The sequence below is a fragment of the Cavia porcellus genome, unplaced genomic scaffold, assembly GCF_034190915.1.
Source record: "Cavia porcellus strain 051 isolate PalLab524CR breed Dunkin Hartley unplaced genomic scaffold, mCavPor4.1 scaffold_23, whole genome shotgun sequence".
In the NCBI taxonomy this organism is placed as follows: domain Eukaryota; kingdom Metazoa; phylum Chordata; class Mammalia; order Rodentia; family Caviidae; genus Cavia; species Cavia porcellus.
Genome location: NW_026947506.1, coordinates 54,539,052 through 54,556,376, shown reverse-complemented (window position 1 = coordinate 54,556,376; position 17,325 = coordinate 54,539,052). Strand labels below are relative to the sequence as shown.

The following is a 17,325-nucleotide window of genomic DNA, read 5'->3' as shown; positions in this document are numbered from 1 at the left end:
AACTTACCGGAATCTGTGGGATGCAATGAAAGCCGTCCTGAGAGGAAAATTTATTGCACTGAGTTCCCACATCAGGAAAACAGAACGAATACAAATAAATAACTTGATGCTACACCTCAAACAGCTAGAAAAAGAAGAGCAAGTCAAGCCCAAAGCCAAAAGAAGACAGGAAATTATAAAAATCAGAGCAGAAATCAATGCAATAGAGACTAAGAAAACAATCCAAAGAATCAACGAATCAAAGAGTTGGTTCTTTGAAAGAATAAATAAAATCAATAAGCCCCTAGCCAACCTTATTTAAAAAAGGGAAGAAAAAGCTCAAATTCATGCAATAAGAAATGAAAAAGGAGAAATCACTACAGACCCAATAGAAATACAGGAGATCATCAACACCTATTTCGAAAACCTCTACTCTCAAAAGTTTGATAACACAGAAGAAATAGACAGATTCTTAGAAGCATATGAAGTGCCAAAGCTAGATCAAGAGGATGTAAAACTGTTGAATAACCCAATCTCTGTTACTGAAATTGAAAATGTAATTAAGTCCTTACCCACCAAGAAGAGCCCAGGCCCAGATGGATTCACTGCAGAATTCTACAAGAAATACAAAGAAGACCTAATGCCGACACTCTTCAAACTATTCAATGAAATTGAAAGGGAAGCAATCCTTCCTAAGTCATTCCTGGAAGCAAATATTACTCTAGTACCAAAACCTGAGAAAGACCCAACTAAAAAAGAGAACTATAGACCGATCTCCCTAATGAACACAGATGCAAAAATCCTAAATAAAATATTGGCAAATAGGATCCAGCAAATCATCAAGAAGATTATACACCATGACCAAGTGGGATTCATCCCAGGAATGCAAGGATGGTTCAACATACGCAAATCAATAAATGTAATCCACCATATCAATAAAGCCAAAAATAAGAATCACATGATCATTTCTATAGATGCAGAAAAAGCCTTTGATAAGGTCCAACATTTATTCATGATAAAAACTTTACAGAAAATTGGAATAGATGGTCTTTACCTCAATATAATAAAGGCCATTTATGACAAACCAACAGCCAGCATCATACTAAATGGCCAAAAATTGAAAGCCTTTACTTTAAAATCAGGCACAAGACAAGGATGTCCTTTATCACCACTCCTATTTAATATAGTACTGGAAGTACTAGCCAGAGCAATTAGGCAAGAAAGAGAAATAAAAGGGGTAAAGATAGGAAAAGAAGAAGTTAAGTTATCATTGTTTGCAGATGACATGATACTCTACATAGAAGACCCCCTAAACTCCATTGAAAGACTCTTAGATACAATAAATAAATTCAGTAATGTGGCTGGATACAAAATCAATACTCAGAAATCAATAGCATTCCTATACACAAACAACAAAATCACAGAGAGGGAAATAAGAGAAACTGGACTATTCACATTAGCAAGCAAAAAAATGAAATATTTAGGAATTACTCTTACGAAAGAAGTGAAAGACTTATACAGTGAAAACTATAATACACTGAAAAAGGAAATTGAAGATGATCTCAGAAAATGGAAAGACATCCCTTGCTCATGGATAGGAAGAACAAACATTGTGAAGATGGCCATTCTCCCAAAACTGTTATACAGATTCAATGCAATCCCAATAGAAATACCATCAACATACCTTATAGATCTAGAGAAATCACTCCTAAATTTCATCTGGAACCAGAAGAGACCTAGAATCGCAAAGGCAATTCTATTTTATTTTATTTTTTTTAATTTTATTTAAGGAGAAAATAAAAAAAAAGCAAAGAAAGGGTACAAGTTATACAGATTTACAGAAAAAAAAATGAACAGTAGGAAATCACTAGTTAATGGATTACATATTGTCATCCTAGAAATAATTGTTCAAGTCACAAAATTAAAGCTTGTAAAGTGGACATTCCATCAATGATACTGCAAACAGTTCTGTTCAATGATCCAATAAAACTCTGTGATATCATTTTCTATCTTATACACTTAAATATACATGCAGTTATATAGTTTAGAGCACTTTCTTTTCCTCTCTTTTGTACCATGACTATTACACATTTTGGGTTTCATTGCTCCCACGGTTCTTATTACTTTGCAAAGGCAATTCTAAGCAGCAAAGACAAAGCAGGAGGCATCACAATCCCTGACTTGAAATTATACTACAAAGCAACACTAGTAAAATCAACATGGTATTGGAATCAAAACAGAGCTGAAGATCAATGGAATAGATTAGAAGATACAACCACAACTACAAACACACACTCAACCACCTGATCTTTGATAAAGGAGCCAAGCAGGTTCACTGGAAGAACGACAGTCTCTTTAATAAATGGTGCTGGAAAAACTGGCTCTCCATTTGCCGAAAACTAAAGCTAGACCCATGTCTATCACCATGTACTAAATTAAAATCTAAATGGGTCAAAGATCTGAATATTAAAACAGAAACACTAAATCTATTGGAAGACAAATTGGGTAGAAACCTTGGAGACATAGGAGTAGGTAGAGAATTCATGAACAGGACTCAAACCGCACGGGAAATACTTCCCAGAATCAATAACTGGGATCACTTCTTATTAAAAAGTTTCTACATGTCAAAAGAAATCTCTAGCATAGTGAAAAGAAAACCCACAAACTGGGAAAAGATTTTAGTGAACTCTCAGACAAGGGACTCTTGTCTAAAACATATAAAGAATTAAAAAAACTCAGACCTCCAAAATTCAAAGATCCAATCCAAAAATGGGCATCTGAGATGAATACGCAATTCTCAGATGAAGAAATGCAAACGGCAAATAAATACATGAAAAAATGCTCATCATCATTGGTCATTAGAGAAATGCAAATTAAAACCACACTGAGATACCATCTCACTCCTGAAAGAATGGCCAGGATCAAGAAAACCAACAACAACAAATGCTGGAGAGGCTGTGGGGAAAAAGGAACTCTCCTGCACTGTTGGTGGGAGTGTAGACTGGTACAGCCTTTGTGGAGGTCTGTCTGGAGATTTCTCAAAAAGTTGGGATTGGAAATCCCATTTATTCCAGCTATTCCACTTCTAGGCATATTCCCAGAAGAACTGAAAGCATCATACCACAGTGATATATGTGCACCTATGTTTATAGCAGCACAATTTGTAATCGCCAGATCTTGGAAACAACCCAAGTGTCGATCAACTGAGGAATGGATAAAAAAGTTGTGGTATTTCTATACAATGGAGTATTATTCAGCTATAAAGAAGGATCACATTGAGATATTTATCAATAAATCGGCGCAGCTTGAGACCATACTCATAAGTGAAATAAATCAATCTCGCATGTATGAATACCGAATAGTTTCCCTAATGTAAGTAATGATTCAAATATATAAAAATATGTGGTAATCATGATTCCCCATTATGTGGCCTTGAAGCCTTATAAAATTTTCACTTATTAATTAGAAAGGCTTTATTCTGGGCTTCTTGATATGGAAATATTTGAAGCTATAGTATATGAAGTTTTATCCAAATATTTCAAGGAAAAAGACAGACACTATGGTAACTACTATTCTTTAAAAAAATTATTTAGTTATTTCTTATGTTTATTTTAATTAAGGGAAAAATTTTAAAAATTAGGATATATAATAGTAACTCTTTTTGATTTCCTATTAACTTGTTTTGAAGTCCTGTAATACTCCCACGATCTTGTTTTGACTGATCAGACTCTATTCCATTCTGTGCGATAGTATCAAGTTTGAGGGTATAGGCAACTACTTTGAAGGCAATAAGATCCACTAAGATGCCAATTCTGGTTTGACTATTGTCTCCTTTGGAAGTCCTGTAATGTTTACAATGCCTAAGTTTTATTGGTCTTGTTCTCTACTGTTTTGTCCAACTTTATAATATCTAATGAGATAGACAATTCTTTTTAAGGAAACAAGAGACAACGTTGATAACCATTGTTAATAACCTTGTACTCTGTTCTACGTCATGTGCTATGTTTATCCTTGGTTTTGACTGACAGCTTTGTTTTGCCATATTTGACTTTATTCTCTCCCCCCCCCCAAAAAGTAATAAGAACTAAGGAGTAATAAAATCCAAAATGTGTAAATTTTGTTGTAAAAAAGAGAGGGAGGAAAAAAAAAAAAAAGAGCTCTAACGGATATAACAGCAAGTGTGTTTAGGGGTGTTAAATAGCTGACTATATTAATGTTTTTGGATCATTGAACACAGCTGTTTGCAGTCTCTCTGTTTGAATGTCTACTTTGTATTCTTTGATACTGTGATGTGAGCAACTATTTCCAAGATGATAATATGTAATCTATTAATAGGTGATTTCTTACTATGTTTTTTTTTGTAGTTCTGTATTATGTGTAACCTTACACCTCTTTGTTTTGTTTTGTGTTTTTCTTTTTCCTCTTAAATAAAATTTAAAAAAAAAACTAATAAGAACAGTGGGAGTAATAAAACCCAAAATGTGTAATTGTCATTGTACAAAAGAGAGGAAAAGAAAGTGCTCTAAAGGACATAACTGCATGTGTATTTAAGTGTATAAGATAAATAACCATATTACCGAGTTTTATTGGATCAATTGAACAGAACTGTTTGCGGTCTCACTGTTTGAATGTCCACTCTATATGCTTCGATTTTGTAACTTGAACAACTATTTCTAAGATGACAATGTGTTCTCTATTAACTAGTGATTTCCTACTGTTTGTTTTTTCTGAAATTCTGTATAAACTGTACCCCTTTTCTGTTTTTTTTTTTCTTTTTTATCCTTAAATAAAATTTTTTTTTTAAAGTTACTAAATAAATGCAACCATCATGGGCACTGCTAGCATCTTTGCTATATAATTAAGAAGAACAAATGAACATATATACAGCTTTCATCTAAACTCCACTAGCAACCAGGTCCCCAGAATGATTTCCAAACAGGGTGGCACTGACCAACATATTTACTAACTTCTGTACATAGAATAAACAAACCATGCTGCATGCAGTGGCACGCCCCTGTCATTCCAGCTACTTGGGAGGTTGAGGGTGGAGGTTCTTAAATTGGAGGCCAGCCTGGGCAACTGAGCAAGACCCTGCCTCAAAAAAGAAAAATAAATAAAAAGGAATGAGTGTATAGCAAGTCATAAAAGCAAGTTATTCTGACTTCAAACATGCAAACAGAAGGCTCGTGGGATTCTGGGAATGCATAAACCAGTAAGGGGTTCCCTTATCAAGGGTAGCATGACAGGTGAGAGCTGCTGCCTGCCCTAGACACCTACCATGTCCCAGCAGACACTCAGAGCTGAGGAACTAGTTTACAACCCGTCTGAACCTGGAAGCTAACTCAGTTTTAGATTAAAACCAAATTATGTTTTGTACGGTTTTGTTACATTCTGAATTTCTCAAGAAAACCCCTGCTGTTCAAATTTACTCTGGCCTTTGCCAAAATTTGGTCTGTGTTTTGAAGACTGCTCCCCATTTAAGTGCAGCACTGGCTGTCTTCTGGGTGCTCAAAACCCCAAGGGCTGCACATGTAGCCTGCAGCCTCTCTCCAGGGCCAGCAGCTGCCTTCCTGGGGCTGCAGTGCTTAGGTCAGGAAAAGGCTAGGGATGCCTTGACTCTTTCTGTGGGTGTGTGCAAGCATGCAGAAGTTATATGGACCACACAGTAAGCGTGTGGATATACGCTGTATCATCTATTTCCAATGCAGGACAGTAAAGGAAGGAGATGCTACAAAATACATGTCATAAAATTAGAGCATGTAAGGAGGAGAAAAAGGTTCAAAGGGAGGGGAGGGGAATGGCAAAAAAAGATGCGGTAAGATGTATCATATACAAGCTCCCTACAATGAATGCTACCATTAAGGATATCTAAAATGTACCAATGAAGTAAAAAATGCAAAAAAAAAAAAAAATTAGAGCACAGGTCTGAGGGGGTCTAGATTGTAGAGTTTAGGATGGAATCTAGTTTTTTCTTTTTGTTTTAGATTTTTTTTGTAGTATTTGGAATTGAACCCAAAGTTATATCCTCAGGCTTCCCTCCACCCCAGCCAGGGTTAAACTGCTAAATCATCCAAGCTGGGCTCAGATTTGCTATCCTTCCTTCCTTAGCCCCCCCCCCCATAGTGCTGGGGGCTCTACCAACATTCACGGCAGTGCTAGCCACAGCCTGAGCTCCTGCTCTGGCCTATGGAGTAGAAGGGACATCAACCAACAAACGACCATGGAGAAACCTCCAGTGCCAAGAATCCACTGCTCAAAGGAGTGCTCGCGTTCTGTACAAACTCCTTTTGTGCAGAATGACAGGGCCTCATGGTTCAAAGGACATTAGAGATTATCTACTATTCTGTCATTTTCTAGACGACAAAACTGACATAACAACTCAAAGTGACTTGGCCCTCGGCACACAGGCCAGTCCAGCCTCCTGCTCTGGCACAGATGACCCACTGACTGTATCAGGGTCCCTGGTCAGAGAGCACTGCAATTACAGGGAAGGCAGGCACTGGTTACAGCCTCCACAAGCTGACTGCTGGATACCTTGGGAAAAGCCCCTGGGCTGCAGTCCCCACGGAGGGTGCACAGAGCACAGGCCCCTTCCCCTCGGCACTGCCTCTGTCTTTAAACACAGCCTCTGCATTTTATAATTAAACGCTGTTAGGACAACTGAGCAGCCATTTGGAAAAGGATAAAACTGGATCCATACTTCACAACAACTGAGTAAATTCCAAGTGGACTGGAGATATAAAAACCCAAATTATACAAAGGTCATTTTCACAGACTTATAGGAAAAAAAAATAAGTACTATAGGAAAAATGATGAAATCCTTCAAAATTGCAGGGAGGGGAGACCATCAAACTCTGATTCAAAAACCCAGATGCAAAAAAAAAAAAAAAAAAAAAAAGGAAGGAAGGAAGAAAAGAGAGAAGAAAAAAGATTGAAAAATCTTTTACAGTAAACATTTTTGATACTAAAAAAAAAAAACCACTTATGGGCCAAGAGTGTGGCTCACCAGTAGAATGCTAGGCTAGCACACACAAGGCCCTAGGTTCAATCCCCAGCACCATAAAAAATAAGATAAGTCAATTTAAAACATTTTTTAAAACACTTGTTTGAGGGAAAAATCAGAAACAAAAATAAACTGGCAACAAGCTCAAGGTCCTAGGTTTGCTCCCCAGCAACATACACACACACACCCCACACCATAAACTCGAGGAAATATCTATAATACATATTACAGTTAAGATTCTAACCTCATTTCATATGGTTAACTCTTAAAGACTGAAACCACGGACAGGGATGAACACTAGTAATGCTAGTAATCCAAATTACTAGGGAGGATGAAGCAGGAGGATTGTAAGTAAGTTTAAGACCACTTTGGCCAACTCAGCAAAACCCATCTCAAAATAAAATGTAAAGGCCAGTGGCAGAAGTGCACTGGGCATTTTAACCAGCTCAAGTCTAAAACAGAGTACTTGCCTAGCATGCAGGAGGCCCTAGATTCCAAGCCCAGGACCACACACAGAGACACATACAAACTCAAGCAGAAAAATAACAAACTCTCCAGAGAAAAACAAAAGATACTCTCAGAAAAAGATACAAATGTCCCTTTAATACCTGAGACTGCCCACATTCACATATAAAATAAACATTAATATGTCAGTGCGTACTACCTTGTAGATGAGTAAAATCAAATCTTACTTGCACACCATGAATCAGCTGCAAAACAGCCTCTCTTACATGGCAGCAGGAATACAAAAAGGCACTGCCTCATGGGGGCTTGGCTGGCATGAGCTAACAACAACACAGGCACATGCCATATGAATCCAACTCTAGGGATTTACCTAAAGGTATCCCCTCAAAACTAGCGTGACCTACAGCACCAGGTGTCCCAGCAGAACAGCAAGAAATATGTACATGGCCCATAGAGTCTGGGGCCCAAAAAGCCATGACAGAGGGGCTGGTACTGCTGTCATACACAGTGTACCCCTCAATGATATGAGGGCAGGAGCTCCAGGGCAGAGTCAGCAGAGAAGTCGATATGAGGGTACACAAGGAGATTGTCTTCTGGATAAGACCCAAGAGGAAAAAAGAAAAAAAAAAAAATGTATAATGTATGGAGTGTTATTTGCTTACCTTTGCAAAAAGAAAAACCAAATGAATACATGGTCTCCTTGGTACTTAACATCAATATGCTCCAAAGGCTCAACAAATAACAAAATGATGAATACCGGACTAATCATTTTAGCTAGTAAGGGTGGAAAGTCACAAGGCAATTGACACCAACATGCTCTATCTGGTTTGCATACTGGGTACCAAACAAGCAAATAGCAGGACAAAATTTTAGTATCAAAATGTATGGAGTGCCACATTACGAAGGGTCCAGAAACTACTGAAAACTTTCCTGGGAGTCAAGTTGGAAACAAAGTAGAACAAGCATGAACTTGCTCTGAGGATGTCTTTTTAATAAAATTTTGATCTGTGAACTCTGAAAATAAAAATAAAAGTCAAAAAATAAATACAAAAAATGCTAAGTTCTAAAACTGAGTACAAATAGTAGAAATAAACCTAACTGTATGTTGAATTGATAACATAACTACCAGAACAAAGAAGTAATCCAAATAACTTATGAACATACTCAGCAGAGTATATTCTAAAGCAATGGCAGCTGCTGAGGAATCCTTAGCTTTACCCAGTAGGTTTGCCGGTGACAAGTGACACTGGAATGGGTACAGAAAGTATAAACCATTCTGCATGTAGAGGGGACACACACTGATCCTGGAACCAGAGTTATCATTATGAGGGAAGGGAAGCACATATTCAGAGCAGAGAAGCAAAAAGGCAGTGACCACAGGAACTGGTACAAAAACAAATCCCTCGTGCTCACTTCGGCCACACATACACTAAAAACAAATCCCAGCTCTGCCTACCAAAGGGTCTGGAAGCTCAGCTGAGAGCACATCTCCTGCTCATATTCTAAATATCATCCCAGAGGGACAGAACCAGAGCAAGTTAAGACTACAAATGGTACCAGAGCTGAGATAGAGAAGGCACAGGTGACTGTGGTACAATGTGTGCCACAACAGGAGTACCCAAAGAACAGAGATGTGCTCCCACCGTCCAAACCAAGGACAATGGAGAATAGATAATAGTGAATGACAAGCCTTAATCCACAAAACAAAACATCTGATACACACAAAATAATGGAATTTTTAAGTCATAATTTGCAACCACTCATACTGTAACTGATTTAAGCAGGATCATCAATAGATACAAGAGACTGTGGTGGCCTCAACCTATCTCCTGCAGCTCCTTTATTAATGACAAAGAAAAGGCTTTGCAAAGCAACCAACTAACTCTCCCAAGAACCTTCACCTAAGGCCGGGTATTTAGCACAGTGGGCATAAGCGCCTGCCTGGCAAGCAGGAGGTCATGAGTTTGATCTCCGGTACCAAAGGGAAAAAAAAAAAACCCTCACCCTCACAGGCTTCAGTGCAACAGTACCGGCCTAAACACAATGTCCTGCTTCAATCTACTCACAGGGAGCAGTCAGAAAGACCCAGACTGTGAGACGCCTGACAACTAACCCTTGTCTCATAAAAGCCACAGTCAAAATGACAGAAAGTGATAACTATTTTAGATTAAGAGAGACTAAGGACACAGGATAACCAAACATAATGTGTGATGTTTGGATTTTGGAAGAAAATAAAACACACTTCATCAGTGGTGGAATGAACTGTCATAGTCACAGAATTAAATAATCCATAAAAACTATTTTTTGTGAATGAGTCCCACAAGCATGAGAAGAGGTCAGACAAGAGCCTGTACCACATGACTCCATGTGTAAACTTCCAATCAGGCAAAGCTGCTCTGCAGAGGCCATGAAGAGGTGCTTCTCAAAAGATATGTACACATTCGAATCTCCAGAATCTGCAACTGTGGCCCCATTTGGAGAAAGGGACTTTGCAGATGCAATTCTGTTAAGGATCTTCACGTGACAACTCCAGACAACCCAGGTGGGCCCTGAGATCTAGGGACAAGCATCCTTCTAACAGACACACAGGAGAGAAGGCCATGCAGTGACAGAGGCAGGTGCAGAGATGCTGCTGCAGCGAACACCTAGACCATCAGGAGCTGCTTCAAAAGAGGCAGGAAGGCAGGCAGGACGCTCCCACAGAGCTGTCAGAGGGCATGCAGCCATGCCCACACTGGATTCAGAGTCCTGCCCTCCAGGACCGTGAAAAGCTGTTCCTGGCTACCAAGCTGGACATGCTTTGCATTAGCAGCCCCAGGAGTCAGGCCGCTGGGCAGCTGGGAATGGAAAGTGGGAGAAGGCATAGGAGTGGCTGGGGCGGAAGGACATTCCACTTGCTTGTTTGGAGAATATCCTGTTACGGTGATTCCACAGTAATATTCACTTTGTAAAAATCCATAAAACCAGGCCGGAGATTTAGCTCAGCGGCATAAGTGCCTGCCTAGCAGGCACAAGGTCACGAGTTCGATCCCTGGTACAAAAGAAAAAAAAAAAATCCATAAAACTGTACTTTCAAAAACTTTCACACTACTTTTTTTTTCCCCTCTTCTGGGGACTATGTCTACAGTTTAGGCTTTCACCATGGTCCAGCACTTGACTTACCACCGTAGGCTCTACTACCACACTGCCTCTAATGAAACTAGGCTGTCCTGAACCTCAGGGAACAGAACTGTTTACCTCTACACCAAGAAGGTCGTGAAGGCTGCCACGTCTGCATGAGGTGTGTGCCTGGGCAGACTTCAAGGGATTCACATGGTACAACCTAAAGTTCTCAAGTGACTAAGACAAAGAAGTGCATCAGGAGGGCCTATGGGGGCTCCCTGTGTGCCAAGTGTGTCTGAAACAGGATCAAGCATGCTTTCTTTACTGAAGAGCAGGAAATTATGATGAAGGTGTTGAAGGCACAAGCACAGAGCCAGAAGACTGAATATTTTAGGATGACACTCACTGTGTAATAAAACAATAAATAAATAAATAATAAAAACTTTCACACTAATGGTCAAAGAAGATCCTGAATGAGATTTGGAAGGTTTGAAACTGTCAAGTATAACACTATCAAGACAAGCAAGGGTCTTGATAAGCCCAGCTTCCCAGGGTGTCTCCAATTTCATCATTTAGGTCCCTGGCAGGTGGTAAACTGTGAAGCTGCATCTACCAGCTCTGTGAGTTAACTGGAGACCCACAGAGGCTGGGGTTAGCATAGCCCTGGATCACTATCAAACTTGCAGAACTCCCACTGGCACAGCACAGCAGGAAACTACAGGAACCCAGGATACACAGCACCTCTTCCCTACAAGCTAACACCTGATGTGAGCCAGGACCCTAAAGATGGCCCAGGTGAGCAGTAGAGGTGGCAGCAGGTTCATGCCTGGTGACTTGAGACATGCAAAGATCACAGAGAGCAGTAAGACAGCAGCAGCACAAGAGTAACCTGTGCACTCAGCAGAAAACCTCAGCCTTCTCTCTGGATTCACTGCCAGGGAGGAGATGGGAGCAGCGCTCACTAAGAAAGGGGTCCAGAGGCTGGGGATTTAGCTCAGCGGCATAAGCGCCTGCCTTGCAAGCAGGCAGTCGTGAGTTCGATCCCTGGTACCGATAAAAAAAAAAAAAAAGAAAAAGAAAAAAAGAAAAGGGTCCAGTGGCAGTGTGCACATCCTGCGCTCCACAAGGACAGCTTCCAGTACTGGGAGGACAGCAGGTAGAGGGCAGTATCAGCATTTATGTCTCCACAGAATCAGGAAGCCCACAGGGCCACAGGGAGGCAAGCACATCCATTAGGAAGAGATTTTCAATCTCTAATTTATATTCTGAAATAAACAAAATATTACTGGATAATGACTCTTTTAAACCTCAAACCATAACCATCCACATGAAATCTAAATGTGCAGGAAAGTGACAAGAGTTAAAGAAAGGAAGAATGCAGGACTTCAGTGGGAGGCACAGGTCTGGACCCCATGGTACAGTGTGTCCACAGAGTAGAACAGGAAGGAGAAGATGGTAGGGAGGGATAGAGAACCACCGAGGCACGAGGGAGCCAGGAAAGGGGTGTCCCAGAGGCAGAGGAAGGAGACAGTGTGGGCGTCAATATGACCAAAGGAAGCAGGAGAAACTTCACACAGAACACAACTTCAGCAACTCAGAGGGAAAGCAAGGGCATGGTTAACTAGAAGGCTTACGGCGGCGGGCGGGGGGGGGGGGGGATATGTGGGATTCTGAAGTTACCTCTGTGCATGTGCTCCAGTTGATAGCTCCATGTACCCCCAAAGTGTCATACATCAGAGGAGGGGCTTTCTGAAGGTGACTGAATCATGGAGGTGCAACATTCACAAGATTAGTCCACTGATGAGCTTACAGCTAAATGTGAAGACTGGTGGGAGGAGCTGGTCACAGTGGGCATGGCCTGGAAAGGTGTGGAGGTACATCTTCACTCCTTCCTTGTGGCTGCTGCTTCCCACCTATCTTGCCACGAGCTCTCTCCCCTCTGCCACGGTCCTCTGTTATGCTACCATGCCCTAGAGCCAGTCAACTACAGACTGAAGCCTACAAGAGCCAAGCCATGAGTCAAAATAAACCTTTCCTCTCCAGAGCTGGGGTGTCTGGTACTGTGTTACAGAAATGAGGAAGTAATTAAGATGATGTGCATGCATGTTTATAAGCCAGAGGGAAACACAACTGGACAACAAGAAGCATTAAAAGGTCAAGCTACTGTCAGGAAACTGAGACCAGCTGGAGGGAGACCTTGAACACCCAGGTCTAAGCACAGAAGGGGATGCTCCAACAGGACTGGCAGCCAGAGATGTCCAGAAACCCAGCCAGCTACAGTTTGGCTTCAGGAACACTGAGAGGGAGAGTGTGTTTGAAATACAATAATGGGATGACCATCTGCTCCCCTAGATATGAACGTAACCCACTGCTCACTGGAACACAAATGGCATCACGCCCAAAGGGAAAGGGACAGAGTGGACACTTAGGGAAAGGAGGACTTGTGTGGCCTTCTATGAGCAGATGCCCATCTTCTCTGAGAACCAGTTGGTAGTGATACAGTACACACCATGCCCAGTCTCAGCTGCAAAAACTGACATGGCTCCTACACAAGCAGACAGTAATCTCCAGGATGGAGCCGCAGCTTTCACACATTATGGCAGGAGTGCCACAAGACATGGAGTCAATAAAGCAACTGGATGTGAAGCCAGGCATAGACAGCAGCCTCCAGCACCAAGACAGGACCCTACCCCAGGAAAACTCAGCTGGAGAGGTGAAGAATGAGCATTTCAAACTGGGATCACTGAAGTTCTAGAAGTGCATAAACTCAAAAGGTGCACCTGAGAACAGTGGTTATCTGTGTAAGACTTCAAGGACTGGGTGTTGGTCAAAAGGATCTTCAGTTTCACCTGTTTACAAAAGCAATGCATTCTGTTACTTGCTAAATAACAGTCAATGAAAATTTTCCAAGAAATACATTTTCTATAGGAAGAGAGGAAAATTTAGTACTTCTGTAACCTTCCAGGCAATATGAAAGACCAAAAGAATTATTTCCTAAATTGGGCTCCTGCACACAACAGTCCCTCATGAGCCAACTGGAAGGAAAGGTTCCCTGTCCCTAGTAGTTTGCTGTCTTTAGTTTTAAACTAAAGTCTCATTAATCTGTCTACATGACATGATGATTCATCAGGAGCTCTGGTGAGGGGATACACTTGGTCACCACAGATGGACGAAGAAACATGGACTTGACCATGAAACTACCAAGTCTTGATGTAAACAGCACTTCTCTGTTCATTCCACTGGCTATTTGTTTTTCCAGAAAAGTCACCCCCATTCTTTGGCTTTTGTATTAAGACTCCCCATGACACTGGCAGCACAGAATTTCAACCTTCTTCTTTGTCTGACCTCCCTGCTCTTACAGTGTGACAGAGAATAACCCACATCCTTTTTGGGAGGCTGGAAAGCAAAAACCTTTCAATGCAGACACAACACTGCTGCAACAGCAGTTTTACACTCATGTCACTTATTCTGGAAATTCGGTTTCAACTAAGTATTTGCAGTACAGGAAAGAAACTCACACAGGCAGAGGCACCAGGGGCTACAGAACAGGGCAAATACAGGCACAGACAAAGGTGCCAGTGCTGGTGGAAGCAGGGCCCAGCTGCCCCAGACAGCCCAGGCCAGCCTCAGGAAGCAATCTAAAGTGCCTATGTGTTTTTCAGCTGTATTTTCTAATTTTTCTCAACATTTCTTCTAAAGAAACATTTAGCCTGTAATTCCCTACTTGGAAGAGCAGCCATGAGGATCACCACAAGTTTGAGACCACCCCAGGTTACACATAAGACTGTCTCAAACAAAGAAACACAATTTTTAAAAGTTCAGTCCCCTCTGCTTAGTCACCATTCTCTCATAATTCCACCAGAAATGGAAGCTAAGAGCAAGACAAAAGCAGCCAGAACGCAGCTCATGCACAGCACCATCGCCCCTGAAAGGCTGTCCCTACAGAAGGCTGTCCCCATGAAGCTGGACAGCACCCAGGCAGCAGGCAGCGGGCTGCAGGGTGAGCTACAGGCCTGCCCAGGCTGAGGGCCATGCAGTACTGACAGCGATATCACTTGTGCACAAGTTTAAAACTAAAGACAGCAAATTACTAGGGACAGGAAGGAAGGGGCAAAACAGAACTCTACTTTCTACTCTATTTTGCTGTGAAACTAAAACCATTCTAAAACAACAAAAAGTGTTTTTTAACAAGCAAGGGGAGAGGCATAAACAAGTGCAGAGACACAGGTGGACAGCAGCCACACTGGATGGCAGCAGCACAGGGCCAGGCCAGAGCTGGCAGGGTGCTTAAGTTCCACTATATTCCCTGCAATATTTTTCAAATTTCTTCTGATCTGTGAGGCAGCATTTTTCAAAACATCAGTTCTAACTTTTTAAGGAAAAAGAGGAAATTCTAAGGTAGGAGTTCAAGATAATCAAGTCTAAAACAAAGCCTGCATCAGCAAAATTATAGATGTTCAGCTCCAAAGCCACAAAGCAAACCTCACAAGTGCCATTTTTGGAAAGAAATGATCAGCAGCCCTGACACCAGGGATCTGGGTGGCTCAGACACCAGAACAGGAACCCCTAGGGCCTTCATGAGACATTAATTGCCAAGACCCATGTGCAGCACAGCACAGAGCCAATGTTGAGCTCAAAGAGCCCCAAAAGTAGGGACAGCTTGTAAAAGGAAAAAAGCTGAAATTTGGAGGCAAGTCTGAGCCCTCATCCTCAGCATGAGTCTAAATGTGAAAATGACTGGCAGCTGTGAAGGCCCTCAGGCGTGCCCTGCTGACCTATACCTGAATGCCCTTCCAGGCATGCTCTGGGTGTCTTAGTCTATTCTGAGCTCTGAAAGAAACCTACACGCATTTCTTTTTTGTTTGGAGAACTAGGGGCTTGTTCTCCTTGCTGCGAGACTACACCCAAAGGTTTCAGGAAGGCACTGGCCTCGTCCTCTCAGGAAGCCAGTCAGGAGGCCACTGGCCTTCACACCCCCCTGTGCAAGCCAACTGCCAACAGCGCAGTTCCAGCTCTGCCACACTACCTACAAAGAGTCTGCAAGTTTGTACTCCTGGGAGAACCTGTGCTTCAGAACTGACATTTCTCCTGCTGTATTCAGCTTCTCACTAGGGACACTCAGATAACGCTTAAGCATTTTTAGGTCACAGCTAGTCCTACCTACCCACTTACTGTGGAGCTCAGCAGCCGCAGAACGAGAAGTGCTGTGTGAGCCTGCAGACAGGAGCACAATGTCGGGGGCAAGAGGGGACCACCACCAAGGCACAAAGCCCTCATGTGGAGGGACAAGAGTCCAACCCAGCCCTGTGTTCCAGGCCCTACCCTGGAGGGCACAGGGAATAAGCGCAGCCCAGCTCTGAGAAAGAACAGGGCCTCAAGCTACAGTGGGATCTGACTGCCTCCTGAGACCCTATAGTGTTTCCTTCCCAACACCCAGTCCCCCACCCAATGTGAAGAAGGCTGCTTGGCGCCTCCTCCCCTAAACCCTGGAGTGAGGGATGGGCTATCCCTGCTATTACAGCACCCAGCCCTGATGAGGAAGTCAATGACATAAAAGTTACGCCAGGAGAGAAGAAGGGGAGGAGGCCCTTCTGCACACAGCATCCATACCATCCATAAATCAGTGTGGGGTTTGCTTTCAGAAGCAAAATGTGCCCAGACAGAATCAGGACTGCTCATTTCACTTGGGGACAGAAAAACGCCCATTAAAAAACTCCTGCCAGTGTGTGGCCACAAAGAAGCCCTCCTTCTTCCTTTTCTGGCTCAGACCATACAAGAGCTTGGAGTGGCGTGGGCAGAGAAGCCACCAGCCAGAAGCCGAACTTCCAATCAAGGCCTACAGGGGCAGGGCAGGGCAAGGCAGGGCAGGGGACTGGGGCAAGGTCCGAAACTCCACCTGCAATCACAAATGTTCACTCATTCTATAGATACTAAATCCAAGTACCAGACCTCGTAGAGCCATGTGCCAATGATGTTTCTGTGAACAAGGGGCCACATACACAATGGTGGTCCCCTAAGATTACCACAGAGGTAAAACAAGACACCTCGATGAACAAGAGCAAAGAAAACTACGAGAGAGGAAGAAAGACTCACCAGAAAAGTCACGGGGAAGAGTTCAGCAGTTTCTGCAGACCTCAGTGAGCTCCTTGAAAGTCAGGTGTAGCCCCAACACCATCAGGTTGCATGACTATTTAGGCTCGGCCATGGCACACTGTCAGCTTGTAGCAGAGCTGTGACAGGAACAAAGCCAGCAGGCTGCTGTGACCAGATCCTGAGGCAAGGGACAGCTGTCAAGAACAGCCTCAGATGTGCTCCTCGGGAGAGTCTGGAGAGGGCCCTGAGGTGCTGGAGAGGATAGCTCAGCTGCATCACCTCCCTGAAGACCTTTTGGGGATAAGATGTGGATGCTGATGATTCTAACCCTGCATTGGCCTGGGACAGAGGGGTGTGTGTGTGTGTGTGTGTGTGTGTGTGTGTGTGTGTGACTTAGCTTTTAATAAGAGCTCAAAAAATTAAAATTTAAACTTTAAACAGGAAAAAACTTATAGAAGGACAAAAAGAAAAATATCTTTGTACAACTGTAAAGTGTATTTGTGCTGTCAGCAAAGGGTGATTAAGTTTAAAAATTCTAACAGCTCATAAAGAAGATGTTACAGAAGGCCGGGGATTTAGCTCAGCAGCATAAGTGCCTGCCTGGTAAGCACAAAGTTGTGAGTTCAATCCCTGGTACCAAAAAAAAAAAAAAAAAGAAAGAAAGAAAGAAAATGTTACAGGGC

At 42.3% G+C, this 17,325-nt stretch overlaps 1 protein-coding gene and 1 pseudogene across 3 annotated transcripts in view; one reads left to right on the top strand and one right to left on the bottom strand.

Moving 5' to 3' along the window:
• Nucleotides 1–17,325, bottom strand: part of Nudcd3 (NudC domain containing 3) — a 104,842-nt gene that overhangs the window by 65,854 nt on the left and 21,663 nt on the right. The gene's annotated exons all lie outside the window — the stretch shown is intronic.
• LOC111755626 (large ribosomal subunit protein eL34-like) lies at nucleotides 10,589–10,962 on the top strand (annotated as a pseudogene).